Below are 21,284 nucleotides of genomic sequence, written 5' to 3'. Positions count from 1 at the left end.
CTGAAAGAAAACACTAGAAATAAGCCCTGGTTGAGTCAGAAAGCTGTCCGTGTGCATTGATACCAAACTGAGAGGGAGTGAAGCCTGAAAGCCAATGGAAAAGCAACCATTTTAGGAGAATGAGGTCAGAAGACAAATATCACATCACAGTGAAGGGATGTCACAGTTCTTAACAGTGCAAGGGGCCAATGAGTTATCCATGTGGTTTGCTTTGGCTGTTCCTCTCTATGGCCATGTCACCCTTAACTTTAAGCAGCAATAGTCTTTGTTTGCCAGAGCTTACATGTAGTGTGAGGGAGATTCTTATGCAAAGTTGTGAAATAGGGTGAGCTTTTGTGTATTTCCCTTTCTTGGTTATCTTTATCCTTATTTTGCTGTATAAGCATCCACTTATCCATTTAACAAGGTACTTGATGGCCTCAGACTTTCTTTCCTCTCCTCCACCTGAACCTACTTTCCAAAAAGCATGTATACATTTAAGGCTAAAGAATTTATACAGCTAAAAACATTATGTCTCCCACAATTACTTATATTTTCATATGAATAGATTATACTTATTTATACCTAGTTATGTAATCACGAATTCTCAGCCAATCATGGAGAATATATTTTTTCAAGCAATGGGAATTTATAGTACTTCTTGGCACAGATGTGAGACTAACTGTCTTGTTGCACAAACTTCACAAGACAATTGAACCACTGAGGCCTAGAAGTCATTCACAGAGAAGCCATGGACAAGGTTGATTGCATGATTTATTCTGTAGGTATTCCCTCCCCTTAATTCCCATAGTACCCAAGTCTGCATTTATCTAGCATTTTTCACAACATTTGTGCTGATCATTTTTACATTTCAGTTTCTCCCCTTCCCCCACTAGACTGTGAGCAATTCACAGAAACCAAGTCTTTCTTTTTTTTTTTTAGATAGAGTCTCTATCACCCAGGCTGGAATGCAATGGCATGATTTCAGCTCACTGCAACCTCCATCTCCCAGGTTCAAGTAATTCTCATGCCTTAGCCTCCCAACCAGCTGGGATTACAGGCATAAACCACCATGCCAGACTAATTTTTATATTTTTAGTAGAAACAGGGTTTCACCATGTTAGCCAGGCTGGTCTCTAACTCCCAGCCTCAAGTGATCCACCCACCTTGTGGATGTCCCAAAGTGCTGAGATTACAGGTGTGAGCCACTGTGCCTGGCCAGAAACCAAGTGTTTCTTAGTCATCACCATTCTGGTAAATAACTGTATTCAAAAAGATACATGCTGAAACATATACAAGATCTAAGTGACACATATACAAGATCCAAGAAAGAAAAAGGAAATTTCTTACCTTCCCTGCCTCTATAATTCAGATTACCTTACCCAGCCACCTCCAACTATATCTCATGGTATGAGCAAACGATTGGCAAACATGGCTACATACGAAAAATGAAAAGGAAGGGGAAAGAGCTAAAATTATACAGACATACTAAACATTTAAAATAATTTGCATCTAAATAATATAAAAATTTGTAACATTGAGGTTGCATAATTATTGAGGTCTTTTTTTACCTTTTCATGTTTTTTAAAATTTACCTTAATTACCATGATAAATTGGTAGCTAAGGAGTTAATAATAAAGTGATGAAAAGGCTGTGGCATGGCTTTTTGCAGAGACTGCATTATTGCACACCCATCTTTGACAAGGCAATTTCTCCACAATAACTGTAGTCTCACTGTATAATTATCTCAACCACTGATATTTCTCTAGAACTATAAGAAAGCCAAGAGCTAAGTAAACAGGCCTGCTGATTCACTGCAGATGGACCAGTCTATCTGTAAAAGCAAGTACACTAAAAGAACGCTCCGTGAATGTAAATGAGTTGGCTCTTGGTCCCTTCAGATCAATCCTTTTCTTAATCCAAGCTTTGATTTGTTGTTGCTTCTTTGGTTTAAATCAGATAATGTGAGGATGGGAACTAAAGTAAAATAACAGAAATAGTAAGTATTTTATTATTATGTTACTTGTGGTATTATTATTTTGTCAGAATTATAAAACTACCTTCATTTTAAGGCATGTATTCTACAGTTTACCCCTCATACAGGGCTTAAACGCTGTTAGTATAGACAGAGAAGAAAGACAAAGAGTTGCTGTGGTTTGAATGTAGTATGCCCCTGCCAAATCTTATGCTGAAATTTGATTCCTAATGTAGCAGCATTGGGAGGTGGGGCCTAGTGGAAGGTGAGTCATGGGGCAGATTTCTCATGAATAGATTAATGTTATCTCACAAGAATGAGTTTTCACTCCCATGGAACTAGACCAGTTACCACGAGAGCAGGTTATTCCTCCACGTGTTTGATTTATTTATACACCCACTCACCTGTCCTTGCCTCTACCATGTCTTGACACAGCACGTGGCCCTCACCAGAAGCTGAGCAAATGCCAGTGCCATGATCTTGGACTTTCCATTCACCAGAATCATGAACTTAAAAAAACAAAAACAAACTCTTTTCTTTGTAAATTACCCAGCCTCTGGCATTCTGTTATAGCATCAAGAAATGGACTAAAACAGGGGTAAAGGACGTATAGGTAGATGATGTTTTTTTCTCTTTGCCTGATGCAGAAATTTACTAGATCCATATGGACACCAGCCATCATAAACCTACCAACTCAAAGCGGTAAATATTTTGAGCATCTACCTCAGCATTATCCAGCATGTATTCCAAATACAGATGTTCAGGTCTTACTCCAGACTAAATCTAATTCTTTGAATGTGAAATCTGGAAGTCAACATTTTTCAAATACCTCCAGAAACATTTATGCACCAAAAGAAAAAAAAACGAAAGCCACTGATACAACAGATGCTGTGCAGCACATCATAGGATTATTTACCTGAAAGCATTAGGTAGAACAAGAACTGGTGATTTAGAAGGGATTCTAATCCTGGAAAACTAAATAATGTCCCAACTGTTGAATTACCTCATAAATTGCTAATGGTATACACAACTTCCCAAGAAGCCTTTAAGGAGTTGGGATCAATAATCCATATTGATTTTACAAAAACATTAAGGGACAAAATACGCCTTGATTGTCATAGACATCATTACAAAAGGTATTGATGTGTTCTCTGCTCCATCTCACAGTGCTGCCAACACCAAGCTCTGCTCTAGTTATATGGAACATAAGATTTTATAGGCAACATCCATCTTGATAACATGTCTGCATTTGCTTGAACTGGATTTAAGAACCTGGCACCACAACCATATCTAAGCAGTCACTATTGCAATGTATCACCTCCAGCAAACAATTAGGCATAAAAGTGTAAATGATTAAGAATGAACTAAAGCAAATGCTCAGACAGGGATAAACAAGACTAGTTGAATTTGTTTCTTGGCTTGCCACTTCTCATCCAACCATCGTCCTCAGTATCGTTAAAGGCACATTATGTGAATGTCAATTGACCATTTGTATTTCGACTTGCTCAAACTAGAACTTCCTCTACTCCTTTTCATGGCTGGTACCATAACTAAAATAAGGGCACTCTGCAACCCTGCAATCCACTCCTCTTCATATTACATCTTCTTCATACATGTGGTAGATTGTATTTTCCAAAGATAGACAAGAAAATGTTTCCCATCCCACCTGCTGTTCTGCAGTGTAAATTTGCTACCTCCCCTAACCTCCCATTTAAGGGTGGAATCTATTTTTCAACCCCTTCTTGAATTTAGGTACCCTGAGACTGATTACATGAGAAATGCCAATGTACCACTGCCAGAATCAACCTTCACTATTTTGACAACTTTTGCTTTGTGACTTTTGGAAGCCAGACATCATGTAAAAAGTATGGCCACCCTGAGCAACCATTTTTTGAGAAATCCAAGCCACCTGGAGAGGCCCTAGAAGATGAGACCCCAAGAGAAAGGGGCCAATACTGCCAATACTGGATGTGCCAGTGTGGTAAACATCTTAGAGGTGGATCCTTCCCACCCACCATCCTAGCTGATGTTGCGATTGGAGCTCACCACCCAACCACACCCTGTCAACATTCCTGACTTACAAAATCAAAGAGCAAAATAAAACAGTTGCTCTAAGGCACTAAATTTGGGGGTGGCTTATTATATAAAAATAGATAATTGAAATAAATAAAACACTGAGTAGTGCTTTATTTATACCTTATGTATTTGTTTACTTACTTGTCTGTCTGAATGTAAGCTTCATCACGCCATACCTTTTTCTGTTTTCTTCTCCACTGTGTATGCAGTTCCTGGAATAAAGTAAGTGCTCAATAATATCTGTTACATTATTATTGAATGCATTTTTTTTCACTGGAGAGTCTGCAGGCAGCCAATAATGTACCCTGGTTGATACTGGTACACTGTAATACTGTACATTATGCCAGTTATTCTCTTATTGTTATTGGAGGCATTCATCTTTGTGAGGAAATACATGTCACGAAAAGTCCAGAAAACACACGGACAAATGCCGCATCATCACACTGATTAATCCATTCATGCCAGACATTGCAAATTATTTGTGTGGAAAATCAGACCTTAGAGATGACCTTGAGCAGTAGGATATAAATAATTCCCACAAACTTAGCATTCCAATAATGGAACACTAGGCAAATGCATTAACTACAATTTTCAAAAGCAGACCAAGAGACACATTTCATCTGAGGTCACCAACATTTCATTTTTAGTATAACTCCTGAGCTTTCACCAGGGTCACAGAGTGAAAAAAAACAGTATTTGCTCCCTGATCAGAACAATCACTGATACAGGGCCATAAAAAGGGTATGAACTTAAGGTATTGCTTGGAGAGGGAGCATGGCTTTCAAGGATAAGGAAGGATAAGCTATATCAGAAATACCAGTAAGAGCTTGGGTTCACAGTTTACACGTTTTCAGGGTCCTCAAAGTCATTCATTGATTAAGGATTTGATTATCCCAGCATAGTATTGAATATAATTTTCTTCATTGAAAGACTGATATCAAAGTCTATTCATCTCCTCCTTAATGCACAATAAAACCTTGAGAATTCCAGTAGTTTTGTATCTGCCAGCACATTAAGTGCTTATAAACTTGCAATTGGAGCCCTTCCTAGAAAGCATATTTATACACCAAATATGTTTTTGAAAATAATTTTTCTGCTTCTATAAGTAATATAATAGTAATAGACATATAGTTTCTCCAATTATTTTATTTGTCTGCAAAATAACTCAGAACATTAAGCAGCAAGGGTAACCTCACTTTGCCAAGGAAGCAAAGTCTGTTTCCTCGAGAATGTCAGAAGTTCATTTTCCCTAGCTCAGGGTAGCAAGCAATTACAAATCTATGCTGTTCCATGCTCTGCCCAGATGTCATTGGTAGATGAATGCCTATGTCTTATATAGAGCCATTAGCCCTAGAAAAGAAGATTGATAACAGCAATGAGAATGTTAGCAAGCCTTTGTTTGCCCTTCCCTGTTTTATATGAGATTTTCTTCATGCTTTTCCCTTTTCTTACAGAGCGTTGTAAATGCATTTGGCATTTGGTGATTTTGTCAAGGATTTTTCAGATTTTCTTTATATAGGTGGTATTCATATGTTCTCATAAGTCTCTGTGAAACTAACATTCTAATATAAGATTCTGTCTCTAAAGTTGTACAGGGTGACCACAAATAGAAATTTACATTAAGATGTTAAAATTTGCTGCCTCAATATTTTATCCGTATTCATTAATTTATTTACCTCAATGTCTCAGTTTTAAAGTACACCATCCTTAATGCAGGATGCAAACCATTATACATGTTAAATGAGCCAAATTGCACCCTCTGCCAATATCAGCATGAAACCCATCCTCCTACTATACCCACCATCACTAATACCCACAACCTAAACAATCATTCTTGGTGTCTGGCTGGGGCTTGCAAAGAGAGATTCTTGCGGTTGGCCTTTGTATAAAATGAAACTATTAAGGAGTAAAATACCTGAGATGCTTGTAATTGCAGAAAGATGGCTGGGTTGTTAGCAAGAGAGTCTGACACTCATGTTGACCACAATTTTAAAAAGTACAGTCATGCACCATGTAACACTTCCATCAGTGGTGGACTGCAGATAAAACAGTGGTCCCAGAAGATTATATTGGAGCATACATAGAAACCTGATATACAGTAGTTGACATTGACATTTCAGGTCAAGTAAGGGAAATGATTAATATTCAGTAATGGTGCTAGGATATTTGGTTTTTCACATGAAATATATATATATATACCATTTAGGTGAGTAAATACACTCTGTGAGGTTCACACAATAATGAAATTGCCTAACACATTTCTCAGAATATATCTCTGTCATTAAGCAACACGTAAGTGTGCTGTTTTTTCCCCCTTAAAGAAATACTATGACATGATGGTTACTGAATTGGTCTGCTTGGGCTATAGTAACAAAATGCCATGGACTGGATGAGTTAAACAAAAGGAATGTATTTCCCATAGGTCTGGAGACGAGAAAGTCCAAGATCGATGTACTGGCTGATTCAGTGCCCAGTAAAGGCTCTCTTACTGGCCTGTGGACAGCCATTTTCTCATTGTGTCCTCACATGGCAGAGACAGAGAGAGAACAAACTCTCTGGTGTCTCTTTGTAGGAACATGATCCCATCATGAGGACCCAACCACATGACCTCATCTAAACCTAGTTACCTCCCAAAGGCCCCATCTCTAAATAACATCACATTGGGAGTTAGGATGTCAGCATATGAATGGAGAGTAAGGGGAGACAATAACTTGGTCCATGGCAGTAAATAAGACCATGATGAAAATTCAGGAACAAAGCAAGGCTAAGAGACCATTAGAGGGACTAGTCAATAGTGCTCCCATATTTCACCACAGCTCCTGTGCCCAACTATGTAAGATCTGTCTACAGACTTACTCTCCTTGGAAGCAAAATGTAACATCTACATTTCTATAAAATAGGAGGCAAGTTTTCAGCTTGTATCTGGACATTTACAAAGTTCTACCAAAATGAGCAAAGTTTAAATTCCATATTACCCTGCCACCAAGGGACCAAATAAGAGAAGCAGACAACCAGGTAAACAGTGTACTCTGAGTAAAGACACAGAAAGCTACAAAGCGGTAGGAGAGAAAAAAAGCCACTTCCAGGGCAACGTAACCAAGAGCAGAGATTTAAAGGAGCCCTTACAGAGAAGCAGAGACTCTTGACTTCAGAACACAGCTGCATCTTAAGCACAGAAGAGAAAAGTACTGATACATGGCAGGAGACCAGAATATGCCACCAGAATATGAAGGATTGTTAAGCTGAAGGCAATAAAGAATAAGCAGAATCAAAACAACTCTCTGCCCTCCCTCTATTTGCCTAAAAGCAGGAAGTAGATTTACAAGGATAAAAGGTATCCTGACCCCCTTCTCTACCAGGGAGAGAAAAAGTTAACTGCTGAAGACAGCTTTGGACACCTGTAAGCCTGAAGACGGGATCAGAGGAATCTACATTAACAAGCTTTACTAACTCACCTTTATTTGCCTTCCCACCATTTGCTGCCACTGAAGATTCAGTCTTCTCTTTTGCCTTGTCACTTCTTTAAAATTTCACTGTTCTTTGTTGCAGATGCTATATAATCTGGAATTTAAAGCCACTGCTTTAAGACTATTCATTTCCTGGGTGTTTCCCATGTATTTACAAAATATCCATGCTATTAAATTTCTGTTTATTTTTCTCTCATTAATCTGTCTATTGGCACAGGGGTCCGTTTCAACAAAGAACTTATGAGAGTTGAAGAAAAGATTATTTTTTTCTAGAACTTCATAGTAGGAGCCCTAGAACCTAAAAATTTGAGAAAACCAGACTAATTTAGAACAGGAATTATTCACTTAACTATGCCTGATTACATAGGTTTACCAACTTATACTCATGAAGCATTGGAAATTAATATCACACTTCCAATTTTTATCATTTGTGTAGTATAATAACATAATTATCATTCTATAAAATGGCTTAATTTTATAAAAACTGTCAATCATTTTTATAATTTTCATAAAGTCATGAAGTTTTAAAACTCTCTAGATATTAAATGCCCAAGCTGAGAAGGTTAGGTAAATGATATGTTTTAGAATTGCTGTACGCACAAGGATTATTTGTAACTCCCAAGGACTTGCTACCTCTCATTTGCAATGCTGAAATTAGTTTACGAGTCATTGGTGTCAGCTTGGTTCACAAAAATCTATAAAAGAACAAATATCATAGATTGCAAATTATTGTCCACTCCGCCTCAATGTACGAGTCCAATGGAAACACTATCTACCCATCAGACTCAAAAAGAGACAGATGCCACCTTGTGTCTGATAGCTTCACGTGCATCCCAATTCTACTCCTCTGCATCTAGTTCCATTCAGGGATTATCCAGACACAGCCACGTCAAAAGTTACTGGGATATGTTACATGGAAAGAACACTCAACACATTCTGGTGCTAGTTTTTCCATTAACTAGATGTATCATGTTGGGCAAGACCCCCATGTGTCTTGAATTAGTTGTTCTCCGTGACCTCTTATAAGTAATAGACTCTGATTTCAGTTCTGACTAATGCAAAGCCACCTGCAGAAATCTAACCTTTTTACATTGAAATCTTGATATAGAGCAGAACCAAATTCCAGAAAAGCAAACCTTTTCCAGGGCTAAGTGGTGATGTACATTGACTTCAATCTGTAAAGGAGAATGTTTTCCGTATAAATGAAGTACAAACATGAAATTGAGACACAAGTGTACATTAGAGCCCGCCAAGCAGTGATTTATCATCAGGTATAGCAAGGAAAAAATGAAATAAAGTCAACGTGACTATAACTCTTTGTTTTCAAAAGACCTCTAACAATTCACTATATAAAGTATAACAGCTGCTCAGACTGTCTTATAGTTTAAAATAATTAAGAAAAATGTTCTCCAGTTTTATGTATTAACAGGTTCTGTAAAATTTCTTTTTAACTAGACCATATAACAACTAAAATCTTTCCCAAAAGAAAAACAAATAGAAAATATAGGAAAATATGGCAACTGCTAAGTCTCCTATCTTACCCCTTTAATTCTTTGTATTATGTTCTATTCTCAAATGAGTTTAGTAAGTTAGAAGGTAGTCGGGCCTGTGTCTAATGGCTAACGAGGGCAGATGACAGTGTCAGACATGGGAAATCTGTCCATGTTCTAAGAGACCTGCAACTGATCTGGCCTGCTTGGTGAAGCTATTTCTAACCTGCTACTTAGTCTATGAGATTCAGGTGAACAGTATATGGGACTCTGACCTTGAGAAGTATGAACACTGATTCATTCCATGTGTATTCACTCTATAAAATGTAACAAATCTTTTGCACTAACAATGTAGAAAGTCTGTCCACAAACCCATAGAAGACATTCAGTGTTTTGTACATCTTTTTTCCCTTACAGTGCTTTTCAGCCTGGAAGTCATTCCTACTAACTTGAAACAACTCAAGACAAGTCCTTCAGCCTGACCACAGGCCAAGCTTATCTTGATGTGTAGGTTGAGCTCCTCTGCCTGCCAGTTTCATCCCACATGTGAATTAAGAAAAGCTGCTTATTATGTTTTTTCCATCCTTATCTGTCTAATGTGGAGGGCAATCTCTTCAGGCAACAGAAGCAGATCCTGTCATCTCTGAAGGCTTAAGAACTGCTAAGCAGTTACCTCTCCCTGCCTCCTGGCTCTGAATTTTCCTGGTGTCAGTCATCAGCTCTTCTCCAAGAGCATGCTTCAGATCCACCTCTTCCATGTCATTCCATCCTTAATCCCATCTAGGATCAATTATGTCTCTAAAAATGAGAAATGTCTTCATCTCTTTGAAATGATTTAGATACCAAATGGACTTGATGGCAGAGGGGCCAATGTTCCTGATAGGGCACCCTCCTTCAGTTTTCTGTAACTCTCCCTAAAGGCCAGTATCCATGAACTCTAACAGACTTGTGGGTTCTTCGTTGAGTGCCAACTTACTGTACTCTACATAATAAATCTCTGTTTTCCTAAAAGTCAATTATTAGATCACTTCAGTAATCTAAAACTGAGTAATCTTTAGTTTTTTTCTTTAAGTTAAATAGCCCAAGTATTTTACATTCATTTTCCCGTCTGTTCTGTTTTTCTCTGGTTCCCTTAAGATCTTCTTATATCTTGTCAATGTACACAGCACATTCTGCAAACAGGCATACTGGGGCAGAACCTGAAAATAAGATTAATTTGTCACTTCCAAATATTCCGTTTCTGCATAGCAACAGCATTATACTGACTTCACGAGCCACAGCAGAAATTTGCCAACACCTGGTAAGTTTTTTATTTCTTTCATGTAGTGCTTAGTCATTGCCCTTTCTGTCTTTGTATTTGGGCTTCTGGTCCCACTATACATGGGAAATGTCACTCTCATTTTCCTGGTTTCCTTGACAATATATACAGAGAGGAGGTGGCCACTTACCTGACCTGGGATATTATAAAGGACACAGGGTAGCATCGGTAACCCTTTCAGATGTTCTTATTTATGACTGCATGACTTGAATAATCTATAAGGTGATTTTGTCAGAAAGACTTAGGGGGTGATATTGTAATTCCTACATGTAGAGCACTTTGAAGGGCTTTTGAATATATAACTCAATTTGTTCTGATAGCCTTACTTTGATATAGGCTGTACAACACAATATATTGTCCACTTTTTACAAATGTAAAAACTGAGGCATAGAGCAATTGATGACTTGCCTGTTGTCACACTACTATTAGAAATGCCAATCACAATAAAAATCCAGGCTTTCTGATTGTCTATCCAGGAGTCACCTTTATACACCAGGATTTTCATGGTTCAGCAGGCGCTGTAAGGGCTTCTGAGAACCACTCAGGGACCTGCTGCAAAGAAGGAGGCCACATGGCCAGGACTTTATGACCCAGCCCCTGCTTCAATCAGGGCAGGTTAACATGTATCTGTTTTATCAATTAGGCTTCTGTTTAATCTTTATAAGATTTCTGCTTAAAAACATATGCATTGTTTGAATACTCAGCACCATGCAAAAAACATCAGGGGAATAGAAGCCATGAAGGGTGGGTGGGTCCAAAGAAGAAGAAACAAGCTAAGATATGAGTGAATTGAGGATCACCAAATATAGTCAGCGCCAGGTAGCCTCTCTGTCTAATAGCAGACCTGCGCGTAGGTAGATGGTCACTCCTCAGAGAATAGTAAAAGGGCAGCAGACATCGTTTTTATTCTTAATAAATATGAAATCGGGAGAGAAAATGGGGCAGCTATATAGAACAATGCACACACATACAACTCAATTACATTAACACATACGTATAATAATGGTACAGCAACCCCAGCATTGGAAAACCTCATGCACCTTGCTCACTCTGCCCTCGTTCTCCTTTGCTGAGTGCTTATTCGTGTCCAAGACCCCAACTTCCCATAAATCCTAATCTTTTCTTAAAACAAAGAAGAAAACACCCTGAAAAACAAAGCCTCAGGGGAGTAAGTGCATGATACCTCTCCTAAGGGATGTAGCATTTAAAAAGAGGACTCTACCAAGGGAAAGGCTAAAGATGAGGGGAAAAATATGAATTGTTAATGGTCCAAGTCAAACTTTGGTAAAGGAGGTAATTTACTGATTCATTTATTTTTATTTTTTTAGAGACAGAGTCTTGTTCTGTTGCCCAGGCTGGAGTGCAATGACACCATCATAGCTCACTACAGACTCAAACTCCTGGCCTCAGGTGATCCAAGGAGGTAATTTAGAATAGGAGCTCTCCCTGGAATGATTCGCATCTGTCCACACAGACACACACACACATTCCCTGGCATACAACCACCTCATCTGGGAGCCAGGCAAAGCTGTGGTAAAGCAAATGGAGCATAATCCTTAGAGACACTTAAGTCCCAGACCTCCAGCCACAGCCTGGGAGAGGTGCTGCAATGTGTTTTTGCAAAACTGGCAGCAGTGAGGTTTTTGGTTTTGCTTTTGATTTTTTAGCTGTAATTGTTTAAGCTACTGGATCTTCCCATTCTGATGTCTCTATCACACTTCTGTCATGTCAGGCGGCATCGGAGTGGCTACAGGCATTATTGGAATCCTGCTAAGAAGTTAAGTTAGGGTACATTTAATTTGGTTCAGAGGATATATTTATGTGGCTTACAGCTGTTTCTTTATATAATTAAATTATGCCTCACTGTCTGTCCCACCGTGGGAATGACTTCCAGAAATACTTGTATTATCAGCTAAACCATACTATGAGGGATCGGTACAGAGGGCATATTGCAATTCACTTGTCTCATACAGCACCCAGCTCTAGAAGTATATGGGCAATAGAGAAAAAACAATTTTTTAGTTTTATAGAACCAAAAGCTAGACTTTGGAGAATTCTTCAAAGCACCTGATGGGTAAAAGTCTAAGTAGAGGATTCATTTATGATTCTTACCAAAACAGAAGTTCTCATTTATGGGGAAGAGTCACTAATGCAGTGTATATAGTTATAGATAAACTGTTTTTTTCTGGAAATTCTGTGAATTGAATGTCTCAAAACTCCTGTGTTTATTATTTTATTTTTGAGGCAGGGTCTCGCTCTGTCCCCCAGGCTGGAATGCAGTGGGGCAATCATAGTTCACTGCAACCTCCAACTGCTGGCTCCAAGCGACCCTTCCTGTTTGGCCTCCCAAAGTTCTAAGATTATAGGCATGACCCACTGCACCCAGCCCTAGAGTCCTGTGTTTAAAGGGCAACAGCGTTACACAGTGTGGTCAAGCCTAGGCACCCCAACTATTGAAAATAACAAATTTCAGTCAACCATGTTAGATGAAACACTGAATTGCCTTCATAGTCTTTCCATAGAAAATGATATTATAAAATCATTTCACATAAAGAAGCGATAAAAATCTAATCAGCCAAAAACATAAAGAGGAGGGTATCCTAAAGATGTGTCAGGCAGTTATAATCTAAAATATTATGATATTTTCCAGATATAATTATACTTGTACTATTTGTGAATTTTATAAAATTTATATTTTGTTTAATTACTCCTCTCATTCCAAATAAATACCATCTTTGGTCCTTCTTATATATTTTTAATCTCCTCTTATTTTTCTTTATAAGAATTCCAAAATTGAATAAACTTCTGGCCTACAAATCTTGGATTTTCCTTTGCTGATAGTGACATTTGAGGTGAATTATACTTGGAAAATGTTTGTCCTCACATCTACTCAATGTAAACTTCTTAAATTCAGCAAAGATCAAATGTGATTATTTCCTTTCCTGTCCAAATTTTCTATTTGCTTGTGAATTCTCCTTCAAAACATCACTTAAAGCAAAACTGAAAGATTCTTCATAATATTTAGTACCATCTTCATCTTCTAGAAAAAGATGAATCATGGTTATAATTTTTATTTTTACCACTGCCCTTTGTTCAGTCCCACAAATGATTTAAAAAGCATAATCATTCTTGCAAAAAAAAAGTCAGAATCATTGCCAAATGAAAATGATTCATTCTTTACCAAAAAAGAAAAAACAATGCATTATTAACAATAAAAGCTTTGCAAGCATAAAAGTTATGAATCCATTTCTCAAAAATCTATTTCACAAGACTATTCATGCCTTTCATTTAAGGAAGCAGTACTCATATATTTTAAGTTTGCACATGCATATAATTTACTAAATTTAAATCAAATATAATATAATGTATCTACAACATAGTGGCTAAGTATGAAAGTCAGTATTTTAAGGTAATTGCCCATTTATATTAAAAGCCTCTTATAAAAATCTATTCCCCTCCTGAAATATCTCTTTTTTCCCAATGAGAATAATAGTCATAATTACAGAGTAGTAACACATGACAGATAATGTTCCAATTTTAGAAAATTAGCTCTTTCTTAGCCTTGCAATGAAACCCCTTTTATCTGACTTTGGTATCGGTGGCGTATGGAATAAGGGTATTATTTGGCTTTTCAGGGTAAAGAGATGCTTAGTAAAGAACTCACTAAGACAAAATTCTTATATGAACTAATACCAACAACACTCAAAAAATAACAAGATAACCGAAAAGAATGGTTTTGTTCAACTTGAAACAGTTGTTTAAAATTACATTTAAAGATGTTTTTTAAGTTAAAATCCAGTTTAATATATTCAGCACGTTGATTTTTTTCTTCTGGTAAATCTGAATGTTCAGGGAGCCATTTCCAAATGAGTCTTGACATTGTGGAAGTCTAGTATTATATTCACTCTGCTCAATTTATGCTTCAAAATTTAGTCAACTCCCCAAGCCAGAATATCTAGAATATGCAAATAGTCAGTAAAAAGAACAGAGTGAAGAGTACTGGTCAGTGTGTCTGTGTCCAAGCCTACCTCTGCCCAACCACAATGTGCTTGTCTGTGAAGCAGGAAGTAGGAGGATCAGCTAAACAGGTTTTTGTTGTTGTTGTTTTTGGAAGACTTACTTTTTAGATAACTCTCTAACCATGGGTAAGGCTATATTCCCTTTAAGTCTCACCATAACCCCAGAAGGCGATTATTATTTTCTCCATTTTATAAATGAGGTGAGACTCAAAGAATAGGAACAAAATAGGTAAAAGTTCCCACTTCTTAACGACTGCCAGAGATTTTGCGGGTTATTGTACTTACTATTTAAAAATAACTCTGCCAGGTCTTCATTCTTTGGTATAGGAAAGTTGGTCTCAGAAAGTCTAAGTTGCACTGCTAAGAAGTGGCAAATATGTCTGAATAAGGATAGCTTGATTATAAGCCTTGTGTTTCTTCTACTTCATAACTGATGATTGAATCAGTTTTTCTCTTAGCTCTCTTCCAGTCAGATAAATGGACCAATGAAAGTGAGGGAATTGCCTCGCCTTCAAAGATATTTCAGTGTTCCCCCAAGAAGAGCTCCAACTCCACTTTTGAGGAGATGTCACCCTGAGCATTTCCATCAACCCAAAGGCATGTTGGAAGAAAGAAAATTACTAACAGGCTTCAACTTCAAATTCAGTTGGCCCAGAGAAATTGTGGGTATCATTTTGGAACAAGAACTGTAGCATGAAGTCTGTTCATAAGAATCATTCATCTTTTAAAATATCACCACTATAAATCTGAAAGAAACGCTTTGAAACATAAAAGCCTGGATAAAATGAAGGTGAATACACCTTCAAAATTAACATCAAAATGCTTAGCACTTTCACTGAACGAACACTGATTCAGCCATACTAGAAATTATATTTTTTGTTGTTTTGTTTCATTTTGAGACGGGTTCTGTTGCCTAGATTGGAGTGTAGTGGTGCAATCTCGGCTCACTGCAACCTCTGCGTCCCAGCTCAAGCAATTCTCCCGCCTCAGCCTCCTGAGTAGCTAGAAGCACAGGCTTGTGCCACTATGCCCGGCTAATTGTTTTATATTGTTATGTAGAGACGGGGTTTTGCCGTGATGTTGAGCCAGCTGAGCTCAAGCAATCTTCCAGCCTCGGCCTTCAAAATGCTGGGATTACAGGAGTGAGCCACTGCGCCTGGCCAAATACATTTCTAAATCAATAAAATTTTCTAACAACCTTTCCAGGTAATAGTCTTGCTTTAAAAACTGAGACATACTTCTTTCCAAAGTCAAGAAGATTCAGTGGCAGCCCCAGAGACCAGATGTGGACCAGATATCGGCCTAGCCCACAGTGTAGACCAGGTACCTGAGCAACCCACGGAAAGAACTAAGGCCTGGTACACAGCTGATTGTCTGTGAAGAAGAACAAGATTAAATCCCACTCTCAACAGTTTGCTAAAATATGACAACTGAGAGTTTGAAAATTAGTCAAAAGGGTCTTTAAAAAGGAACTTACGGGTATATTTTTGGTCCCAAGAATAACAAAAAAGGCTAAGCCAAAAAGAATATTTGAGATATAAGCAATTTAGGGAGAAATTGTTGCACCAGCCCTAATACAAGTGCACAAACAAAAAACTTAAATATTTTATTTGTAATCACAACACAGGAATTTATCAAAACCAATCACTTTTTTGGATACTGAGATTCATTTGAATAATTTAATATCCCCTCTTCTTCAAAAGCAGAGAGCAATTGCTGTTTCACTACAGCATTAAATGTAATGTAAGAAGGATTTAATTATGAGGCAAATATCATTTCTCCCAGATGAATCTGCAATAGGGAAATACACATAAAATTTTGTCACATATCACTATCTCATGGACTGTGGGCAAATTTCTGAAATACTAATTTGTCCTTAACCACATGAATGAATCAGCATATTGAGAGCCCTGTCCTAAGATGGAAAAATAAAATTCTACATATCTTTTGCCTGTTTGATTATAATATCTTACCAGTAGCACCTGCCACAGCATCTGTTCTCTGACAATAATTTAAAAAAATACCCAGGTTTGCTCTTTGTATTTTTCCTGTGAGTTTCAGCTGCTCCCTAAGCATAAAGCCTGAGATAAATCAGTTTAAAAGATAAGCTTGAGATTCTAAAAAGAAAAAGAAAGGAACCAATGAGATGGTAAAGAAAAGAGATACAAAGGACAAAGCACACAATCAAAAGCTGAATTCAAGAGGAAAGGAGGGTCTGGGGAGCCTTTCATCTCTAGATAACCAGTTCAGATCTGTTGCTGATATGTCCCCATTATGTTGTTGCTGGAAATTGCTACCATCTGACAAACACCTAATGGATGCTAATATTCTGTTTTCTAATGTACTTTTGGGCAAATCTGAACCAATATATCCTCCTTCCTTCACCACACAGTGGTCTTTTCCCAAATCCCCTTAACAGATCTGGTATCTGGATTCAAGGGAAAACTGCTGCAGATATAATGCATAGCCATCCTCATCATATAGGAAATGTATTCTTCCCTCCAGAGAGCTGTTATATTCTATTATAACCACCTTCCTCCCTTAAGAATTGCATTGGAAATGTCTGTCTCTTTGACAAAGGCATGCCATGTGGATTACCTTTTACTGTTCTTCTGACTCAAATTAATTTCTATTCCTAAAATGGGGTGGATTTTATATGCTCCTTCATGCTGATGTGGAAAAGAATACCACATCACAGAATCTAAAGAAAGACTTAAGGTGCTAAACTCTGCCAGTTTATTCCTTTACCTCAAAAAAATTATAAAATTTTCCTTAGAAATAGCCACAATCTCTGATCCTGTTAGACAAATAAATTGTGGCACCCAAGGAAAGTAAACAAGAGGATTTTGTGATAATCGGGGGAAAGGAAATGTGGTAATATTTGAGCAGAGTGTTTCCATTGGCATTAGCACACTTCTGCTTGAAAGACTTTTCTGAATGAGTCATAATTTTCTCAAATAAAAGTTCAGGTCTAGCAGTTCTCTTTCTCTAATAGGTTATATTACATGAGTATCTGTCTGCTATAGAGACTGACTTCTTCAATACTCACCAATAGACATGGAATGTCACTAGATAACTGAAATCAGTGAAATATTCCAGAACGCACAGCAGCCCCAAGGGTTCACAGCTCCGAGGATCCCAGTACGGAACTTCCCTGGACCCCGAGCACTCTACTACACAGCATGTCATTGATGCTTGAAACGCTCTTCAGCTCTCCCAGGTTCACTCAGGAGATGAGTTTATCCTTCCTATAAATCCAAGAACACATATTCAATTTTGTCCTCAGCCAGCTGAGTTTGCCCTGTTGCAAGACTGAAAACTGACCCTTAACCCACAGCCTGCATGCAGTTATCCAGTCCAAGTCCAAGTGTGGATGGACATCAAGCCAACTCATCACCTCTGTGAGGAAGCCAACGAAGACCCTAAGATGTGTGAGTTTGCATATTGCTTGTAGGAATAAGGACTCTGTATTTTTCTTGTACCCTCAATGAACAAAGGCCTTATTCAGGACATGGAAACAAAAAGTAATGTCGTCCAACAGGGTTAACAAATGTTAGGTGTTATATGTGTATTGGGAAGAGCATGTCACAAAAATTTCCCCCACCCTTGCCATACTGTAGGTTCCAGACAGTGATCTGGAATGACAACGATGAGTTGTCATTGCAATACCCAGGAAAGCTAGCTGATGTACTTCCCACCCCCAAGTGGCACAACCAGGCAAGAGTGGCGAGCTCTCTAGGAAACTTACTGTGCCAGCAACAGAACTGCCCATCTGTCTCTTCTACTCTGGGAGGTCTTCTCATTCCCATGTTTCTCACAGTCCAAGAACACTGATATTAATCCCTAAAAAGAGTAAAGGCCAGAACCTTCTGATTTTCCTGCTTTGTCTCTTGATAATTCACAGTATTATCTGTTTCATCATGAGTCCCACGAATGAACATTCCCAAATCTCCTCCATGACTTCGCAATACTCCTTCCTGAACCCCTGCCCTACTTGCCTTATATTGTTGAATACCCAAAGAGTTTAACTGTGTCACTATAACAAAAGAAAACAATCAAAATTATTACCTTGCATATTGGTTTCTTGACTTGAAGTACTAGTTATTCAATTTTACCTTAAGATGTGATACCAGTCCATTTTCAGGCTGCTGATGAAGACCTAAGATTGGGAAGAAAAAGTGGTTTAATTGAACTTGCAGTTCCACATGGCTGGAGAGACCTCAGAATCATAGCAGGAGGTAAAAGGCACTTCTTACATGGCAATGGCAAGAGAAAATGAGGAAGAAGTAAAAGCAGAAATCCCTGATAAACCCATCATATCTCATGAGACTTATTCACTGTCACAAGAATAGCACTGGTAAGAGCAGCCCCCATAATTCAATTACCTCCCCCTGGGTCTCTCCCACAACACGTGGGAATTCTGGGAGATACAATTCAAGTTGAGATTTGGGTGGAGACACAGCCAATCCATATCAGATGTTAATGTCAGCTCTGTTATGAACTAAAAAAGATATTACTTCAGATTCTAAACTTTGTAAATATTTAAAGGTTAACAAAGAATATGATAGAGCCCAACATCATAAGGAAGGGTAGAGCCTTAATACTTGGCAGTGACTGGCAACTATCACCGTGGTGAGCCTTGCATGTTTGATTTATGAAAATGTGTGATGCCTTACCAGAGGAGAATTGTATTTGTTGTCTACTATGAAAACTAATCTTACTAACGAACACAAGATGCAATTTCAGAGAATTCTTTTCTTGCTCTAGTATTGTTGGTTTCTCTTCTCCCATTATCTTTTTCATCTTCATTCTTTTTAGCCCAATCATTGATGTAAGAGTGAATCTCTTAATTTGAAAGTTGCTCTGTTTGTTTGAGGTGGGGGTAGAATGATTTATCGCAAAACTGCCAGAAACTGGCTTTTAACATAGTTCCTTAGTGTCCCATTGCACTTGATACATTTCCAGCCCCAGAAATTCCTCTGTCAGATTAAGTGACACTTTGCAACTGGATGAGACTTTGTCCCCACTCTTACCCGGTGCTAATCTACTGCCAGAATTGTAAGCAACTGCTTTCATAACTGACGCCAACGCAGAGTCTAACAGGAAATGCCTGAGAATGCTTAGTCTGTCAGGCAGCAGTAGCTAAGGCTCATTAGGGAGGCTCTGGTTCCAGATTTGCCATGGCAACCTCTAGAGATACATATCTAGTATGTTAGTGACATGCTGACATCACAGTTTGCTCCTTGAAAGAGGGGCAAGCAGAGGCATGACTCCCTTATTATCATCGTGATAATAATGCTGCTGTTAAAATCATGCTGTGTCTGAAGGAGCGGGGCAGAGAGGTGCTTTTACAGTTTAAATCGCTGCCCCAGATAAGAGCATGGAATATGTTACTGTTTTGCATGCTATGTTTTAGAAGAAAAGCGGTTTGCTATAGTAGATAAAAGTCTATTAGCATTCAACAAAAAAAAATCTAATTTATTGTTCTTCCAACCAATACTTTAACAATGAACTACAGAATAAATCTTGTTTACTTTTAATTATATCACCAAGTTTCGGTCTTTTTCATCTTAGTTATTTCTTTTATTACGCATTGAAAAAACAACAAACTATTAATTCAGTGGGAGACTGTAATGGTGGAGCTAAAGCTTGGGACAGGCAGTCAGGTTCTTTCAAAACCATTGGATTTCACTTCAGTAGTCCCAAAGACAGAATGGGCACACAGGGGATGAGGCATGGGGAGAATTAGCGATGATCTTTTGGAGGCAGCCAGGCTGTGCTACTACTTGAGCTGGAAGGAGGGATGTGGGTGGAAGCATGCATGTCAGAGAAACAGCAGAGTGCCATGGAAGAATGAGACTGTCATCATCAGAGGTTGGGATAAAGATTCTCCTGTTAAATTCTGAATTTTCCCTGGGTGAGAGGTCTAGTTCTGAAAGAAGAAAGGAGAAACTGCACAGCTGAATTGACGAAGTCCCTGTGAAGGTTGGGGCGTTGTCTTCAGCCTATCAAAATCTGGACCAGATTTCTTTCTGTTTTACATAAGGAGACAGAAATTGAAAGAGAATAGGGGATACAGGCTGGCTAAAATATTTTCTTCTCATTTTATTACCTTTTAAATGCAGTAACAACTCACATCTAGATATCACCTTATCTTAACCCCACTTCTCTACCATCTACCACCCTATTTCTTTGTTCTCCTATCTTTTCCTGATATCTTCAAATTTTCTTCCCCCATTCTCTATTAAATCCAGTCCAAAAACGATTTTGACCACCTCATTCAAACAGATCTGCTCTTATGAAGTCACCAATGATCTCTACCGGTCCATATTCAGGCCTCATCTTACTTAACCCATCACTAGTATATGATGGCACTGATTCACCGCCATCTTTGCATTGACTTTCCCTGTCTCAAGGATACCAAAATCTCCAAGTTTTTGTCCTTCGTCAATGAATCATTTCTTTTTCCATTTTTTATATTTTCCATCTTTATTATTTTTCTTCTCTTTACCCCCACCTTCCCCAATTATTAAGGTGCCCCAGGGCATTGACTCTCTTGACTATAATTATCCTACGTAGTCTCTTAGTTTTAAACACATTATGTATGCTAGCAACAACCAGATTTAACAGTCCAAACCTTCTCTCTAAACTCCGCATAAAACAGCTTGTTTGACATCACCACTTGGCTGCCTAATAAAAATCTCAAATTCAGCATGTCAAAAACTCAATCCTTTATTCTGGCAGTGAGGATGGAGGACAAAGCAGCTGGCTGAGCCTTGCAACTCAGAGCACTGGGCTGGGAAATGCAGCAGGACATGGAATTGGTAGAAAGTGATTAAAGAACTATGGGACTCCATTTCAGACCTGGTAGGTGTTAGTAGTAAAAGTCGTCATTAGGTTTTATTTTTGGCATTTATAATAGGGTCAAATATAAAAGAAGAGACAACACCAAAATAAATA

The 21,284-nt window shown here is 38.2% G+C and overlaps 1 long non-coding RNA gene across 1 annotated transcript in view; it reads right to left on the bottom strand.

Annotated features, from left to right (window-relative positions):
- Positions 1–903: 903 nt before the first annotated feature.
- Positions 904–21,284, bottom strand: part of LOC128932380 (uncharacterized) — a 65,434-nt gene continuing 45,053 nt past the window's right edge. Inside the window, exons 4-8 of the long non-coding RNA XR_013518933.1 lie at positions 18,393–18,483; positions 18,073–18,167; positions 17,374–17,572; positions 7,486–7,591; positions 904–4,242 (exon numbers count right to left, since the gene is read on the bottom strand). This is a non-coding gene — a long non-coding RNA (uncharacterized LOC128932380). The remainder of the gene's footprint in view (positions 4,243–7,485; positions 7,592–17,373; positions 17,573–18,072; positions 18,168–18,392; positions 18,484–21,284) is intronic.

This window comes from Callithrix jacchus, chromosome 6, assembly GCF_049354715.1.
Source record: "Callithrix jacchus isolate 240 chromosome 6, calJac240_pri, whole genome shotgun sequence".
NCBI classification, from domain to species: Eukaryota; Metazoa; Chordata; class Mammalia; order Primates; family Cebidae; genus Callithrix; species Callithrix jacchus.
This window is presented reverse-complemented; position numbering and strand designations above follow the sequence as displayed.